The 6,371-nt window shown below is 40.8% G+C and overlaps 1 long non-coding RNA gene across 1 annotated transcript; it reads left to right on the forward strand.

The window, feature by feature from the left end:
- Window positions 1–1,439: 1,439 nt before the first annotated feature.
- LOC113887622 lies at window positions 1,440–4,759 on the forward strand. The gene is made up of 2 exons (XR_003509772.1): window positions 1,440–1,548; window positions 4,402–4,759. It is a non-coding gene; the product is annotated as an uncharacterized LOC113887622 (long non-coding RNA).
- Window positions 4,760–6,371: the final 1,612 nt, after the last annotated feature.

The raw sequence follows: 6,371 nt of genomic DNA on the forward strand, positions 1-6,371 counted from the left end.
ATGACTGGGGTGATCAACAATGCACTTTTTCAAATTAGTGGCTTTGTTTTTTCAGATATATACCCAGAAGTGGAATTGTTGCAGCATATGATAGCTTCGTTTTTAGTTTTTTGAGGAATCTCCACACTTGTTTTCCATAGTGGCTGCAACAATTTACATCCCCACTATAGATGTACAAGACCTCCTTTTCCTCCTTATCTTCACCAACATTTGTTACTTGTAGACAAATATTGAACCACCCTGGAATATCCCACTTGATCAAGAATGTGCTGTGCTGTGCTTAGTTGCTCAGTTGTGTCCAACTCTTTGCGACTCCATGGACTGTAGTCCACCAGGCTTCTCTGTCCTTGGGGATTCTCAGGCAAGAATATTGGAGTGGGTTTCCATGCCCTCCTCCAAGGATATTCCCAATCCAGGGATCAAACCCAGATCTCCCGCATTGCAGGTGGATTCTTTACCAATTGAGCCACCAGGGAAGCCCCAAAATACTGGAGTAGGTAGCCTATCCCTTCTCCAGGGGTTCTTCCCAACCCAGGAATCAAACCAGGGTCTCCTGCATTACAAGCAAATTCTTTACCAATTGAGCCACCAGGGAAGCCCCAAAATACTGGAGTAGGTAGCCTATCCCTTCTCCAGGGGTTCTTCCCAACCAAGGAATCAAACCAGGGTCTCCTGCATTACAAGCAAATTATTTACCAGCTGAGCTACCAGGGACCCCAAATCAAGGTATATGATCCTTTTAATATATTATTGAATTCATTTTGCTAATATTTTGTTGAGGATTTTTGCACCTACCTTCATCAAAGATATTGGCATATAATTTTTTTTTTTTGTATGTCTTTTTCTGGTTTTTGTATCAGAGTAATAGTGGCCTTATAGAATGAATTTGGAAGTATTCCATCCTCTTCAGTTTTTTTTTTTTTTTTGAATAGTTTGAGAAAGACAAGTATTAGCTCTACATTGTATGTTTGGTAGAACTCCCCTGTGAAACCATCCAGGACTGGACTTCTGCGGGGAGCTGCCCGTGAGAACGGGGTCCTTTGTCCGAAGGACACAGCTCTGGGAGCTGCCTCAGTCCTTGAGGGTTTGCTTGCAAACATAGCTCTCTGTCCCGCCACCCCAGAGATTAGGCGCTTATTTACTGCAGGCACCTGGAGTTCTGTGCAAACTTCTCATGCACAGAGAAATGTTATCTGGTGTAAGAAATAATAACAGGGAGCCATTCCCATGCTCTCAAGATTTCTTGTGACTGTTTGTAAGATGTATAGGCTAACCAAGAAAAAAAGGTCAACTGTTTTGTCTCTCTCACGCTTTTCTGTATAAATATGAGATGTTGAATAAAGTTGGTGTCAGACTGCGTCCCTTCGTGGTGACGTGTCTGAACCTCTCGACCCCATCTTTGTAGTCTCTTGCTTTAGTTTCTTTCTTAGCCCCGCCGTGCACGTTCTCGGGACCTGATTGACTTTGCCGGCTGGCTCCGGCAGGTGGCGCCCGAACAGGGACCCGAGAATCGGAGTGCGACGACGGCCGCTGCCCGCCAAGATTGAGGTAAGTAAAGAGGAATTCCTAAGTAATTAAAAGTAAAGGGCAGGGAGGGTGATTGTCGAGAGTAATAAATCATGGGACAAGGCAATAGCCGCCAGTTATTTGTACATATGTTGAAAACTATGTTAAAAGGTAGGGGAATTCATGTAAATAAGTTACAGCTAGAAAAGTTTTTACTTTTTATTGAAGAGGTTTGTCCCTGGTTTCCAGAGGAAGGAACAGTTAGTCTGGAAACTTGGAAAAAAGTAGGAAAACAATTGCAGACATATTATTCCTTACATGGTCCCAATCGTGTTCCTGTGGATGCTTTTTCTTTGTGGACTCTCATAAGAGACTGCCTGGATCCTGAACATGAGGGACATAAAATTCAAACGGCTCTCAGGGATTCCGCAGGACCTGAAGTTACAGAGCCTTCTGCCCCATCACTTGAGCCGCTTTATGCTGTGCCTGAGGGAACAGCTTATAAGGCTGGAGGGAATGATGATGTGTTAAGCTCTGATGAACAGAAAGAGTTAAATGAACAAGCGGCTCAGAACCATAGAGAGGATATGCCTTGGGAGATGATGGTTAACATGGAATCCCCCTCAGGAAAAGGGGAATTAAAGCATTCAGGGCTTTCTAAAGAACAGCTGGAGAATTTAATTCAGAAGATTGTTATAACAGTAAAAAAAGATGCACAGGGAGACTCCCACTCCAGCCAGCCTGTGCCTCCAGCATATCCTCCCTCGGTTCTTGCTGGACTCGATCCACCTCCGCCTTTCGTAGAACCGCGAGAGCTTATATCTATCCCTGCTTCTTTGCCCGGTGAAAACATAAAAATTAAAAGTGAGATATTATTATCTCCTCTTCAACAAGCAATTAAGCGAGCTAATGAAGAAGGAGAACATATTCCCGGGTTTTCAGGAATCTATCCAGTGTTTGAAAATGATCAACAGCAGAGGTATTATGAGCCGCTGCCCTTTAAGCAACTGAAAGAGTTAAAAATGGCTTGTGCACAATATGGCCCAACTGCGCCGTTTACTCAGGCTATTATAGAGGCTTTAGGAAATCAAAATCTGCCACCTAATGATTGGAAACAGGTTGCTCGAGCTTGTTTATCTGGAGGAGATTATTTACTATGGAAATCTGAGTTTGCTGAGCAATGTGGGATCACAGCCGATATCAACCGGCGACAGGGACTGAACACCACTTATGAAATGATGGTGGGAGAGGGAGAATATCGAGACACTAATAGTCAACTTAATTATTTACCTGGAGCCTACCCTCAGATTAGTGCTGCGGCTCTACAAGCATGGAAAAAGCTTCCAAATTCTGATAAAAAGACTGAAGATTTATCTAAAATTCGCCAGGGGCCAGATGAGCCATATCAGGATTTTGTTGCCCGCCTGCTTGAGACAATTGGTAAAATGATAGGGGATGAGCAGGCGGGGATGGTGTTGACTAAACAGCTTGCTTATGAGAATGCCAATTCGGCTTGTCAAGCTGCCCTGAGACCTTACAGGAAAAAGGGAGGCTTATCTGACTATATACGGATTTGTGCTGATATCGGCCCTTCATACGTTCAAGGCATAACTTTGGCCACTGCATTACAAAGATTATTGCCTTAGCTGGTTTTAGTGGATGGCTTGATAATCATTATCCCTCAGATAAAATTTTGCAATTTGCTCATTATCACCAATTTCTCTTCCCAAAAATCATTGTTTCTCAGCCCCTTGCCGACGCCCTAACTGTATTTACTGATGGCTCTTCTAATGGAATAGCTAGTTTGATTATACAGGACAATACTACCACCTGGCATACTAATTATAAGTCTGCTCAAGAAGTAGAACTATTTGCCGTTTTTCAGGCTTTGTTACAAATTTCTGCTCCATTTAATTTATATTCTGACAGTCAATATATCATAAGAGCCTTAAACACTATTGAGACTGTTCCATTTATTGGTACCCTGAATTCTACTATCCAAACTCTTTTTCGTGATATACAACATTTAATTTGCTCCAGAGTTAATAAATGCTATTTTGGTCATATTCGTGCTCACTCTGGACTTCCTGGACCTTTAGCACGAGGCAATGCTTTGGCTGATGAAGCTACACGTATGATATTTCCTTCACTGGAACAAATGGCAAAAACTTCCCACAGCTTACACCATCAAAACAGCAATAGCTTAAGACTTCAATTTGGCATTACTCGAGAAGCTGCCAGACAGATTGTTAAGCAATGTCAAACGTGTCCTCAGTTTTTTAGCGTCCCCCACTATGGAGTTAATCCTCGAGGATTGTTGCCAAACGATATATGGCAAATGGATGTTACCCATATTCCTAAATTTGGTAAACAAAAATTTGTTCATGTTACTATTGACACCTTCTCCGGCTTTTTACATGCCTCTCTACAATCCGGAGAAGCTAGCAAACATTGTATAGCTCATTGCATTAAATGTTTTGCTGTTATGAGAACCCCTAAAATCATAAAAACAGACAATGGTCCAGGATACACTGGAAAAAATTTTCAATTATTTTGTACGCAATTGTCTATCTCACATAAAACAGGTATCCCTTATAATCCTCAAGGTCAAAAAATTATTGAACGGGCACATCAAACTCTCAAACATCAATTGCAAAAACTAAAGAAGGGAGAATTGTATCCCAATACCCCCTCCAACTCTCTAAACCATGCTTTATTTGTTCTAAATTTTTACAATTGGATATAAGTGGCCGTTCAGCAGCACAGCTATTTTGGAACTTTGATGCACAAACAATAAGACCTAAAGTCTTTTGGAAAGACCCACTTGTGGGAAAATGGTATGGACCAGATCCAGTACTAATCTGGGGACGAGGGCATGTTTGTGTTTTCCCACAGGATGCCGAAGCGCCGCGCTGGCTGCCGGAAAGGTTGGTACGCACGGCAGAGACAGTCTCTAGCAAATCAGATGAGGAGATTGACAATTCAAGAGCATGATGAATTACCATCCCGGCAACAACTTCAGGCATTGATGCGAGAGGCACAGAATCGTGTTGTGGTGCAGGGCGATCCGATATCGCCTTTAAGCTTCCTGATAACCTTATTAATTATCTTAAATCAGATTAACACTGCACACTCTGAAGAATATTCAAATGCTTACTGGGCTTATTTTCCTGACCCTCCCCTTCTCCAACCTGTGGGCTGGGAGGGTCAGTCCATTCCCATATACACTAATAAAACTGTTTTATTTCTTGCACCTTGTTTAATTAAAAAACTGATTGATGATCTATGGATCATAAAGGCTTCCATCTATGGAAATGGTCTGCGGTTAAAGGAACATAAGCGTGTGCCTATATAAAAAGAAAGGGGGAGATGCGGGGAGCTGCCCGTGAGAACGGGGTCCTTTGTCCGAAGGACACAGCTCTGGGAGCTGCCTCAGTCCTTGAGGGTTTGCTTGCAAACATAGCTCTCTGTCCCACCACCCCAGAGATTAGGCGCTTATTTACTGCAGGCACCTGGAGTTCTGTGCAAACTTCTCATGCACAGAGAAATGTTATCTGGTGTAAGAAATAATAACAGGGAGCCATTCCCATGCTCTCAAGATTTCTTGTGACTGTTTGTAAGATGTATAGGCTAACCAAGAAAAAAAGGTCAACTGTTTTGTCTCTCTCACGCTTTTCTGTATAAATATGAGATGTTGAATAAAGTTGGTGTCAGACTGCGTCCCTTCGTGGTGACGTGTCTGAACCTCTCGACCCCATCTTTGTAGTCTCTTGCTTTAGTTTCTTTCTTAGCCCCGCCGTGCACGTTCTCGGGACCTGATCGACTTTGCCGGCTGGCTCCGGCAGACTTCTGCTTGCTGAGAATGTATTATAAATTCAATTTCACTACTAGAGATCAGTCTGTTCAGATTGTGTATTTCTTCTTGATTCAGCCTTGGAAGATCTTATGTTTCTAGAAATTTTTCTGTGTCTTTTAGGTTGTCCAATTTATTGGCATATAACCATTCATATGACTCTATTATTTTTTGTATCCCTATGATATCAATTGTTATTTCTTTTCATTTTTCATTCTTTTATTTGGGTTTTTTTTTTTTTTTTTTGGAGGAGCCTGACTAAAGATTTATCAATTTATTTGTCTTTTCATAAAACCAACTCTTGATTTCATTGATCTTTTCTATTTTTATCTCTATTTTATTTATTTCCTCTCTGGTCTTTATTATTGCTTCCTTCTGCTGACTTTGGGCTCTGTTTGATTCTTCTAATTCCTTTACATGGTTGGCTAGGGTATCAATTTGAGAATTTTGTTTCTTGAGGTAGGCTTATATCACTATAAACTTTCCTTTTAGAACTGCTTTTAGTGCATCCCATAGATTTTGGAAAGTTGTGTTTCCACTTTTATCTGTCTCAAGATATTTTCTGATTTCCTCTTTAACTTCTTTATTGACCCACTGGTTTTTTAGTAGCATGTTAACTAGTCTACACATGCTTGTGCTTTTTCTACTTTTTCTCCTGTAATTTATTTCTAGTTTTATACTACTGTGGTCAGAAAAAAAATGTTTGATATGATTTCTATACTGTTAAATTTATTGAGACTTGTTTTGTGCCCCAGCATGTGATTTATCCTGGAGAACATTCCACATGGACTTGAAAAGAATGTGTATTCTGTTGTTTTTAGATGGAATGTCCTGTAAGTATCTATTAAGTCTAACTGGCCTAATGTGTCATAAAAGACTACTATTTCTTTATTGATTTTCTGTCTGGGTGATATGTCCATTGACATAAGTGGAGTGTTAAAGTTCCTTATTACTATTATATTATTGTCAATTTCTTCCTTTATGTCTTTTAATATTTGCTTTATATATTCAG

This window comes from Bos indicus x Bos taurus, chromosome X (assembly GCF_003369695.1).
Source record: "Bos indicus x Bos taurus breed Angus x Brahman F1 hybrid chromosome X, Bos_hybrid_MaternalHap_v2.0, whole genome shotgun sequence".
NCBI lineage: Eukaryota > Metazoa > Chordata > Mammalia > Artiodactyla > Bovidae > Bos > Bos indicus x Bos taurus.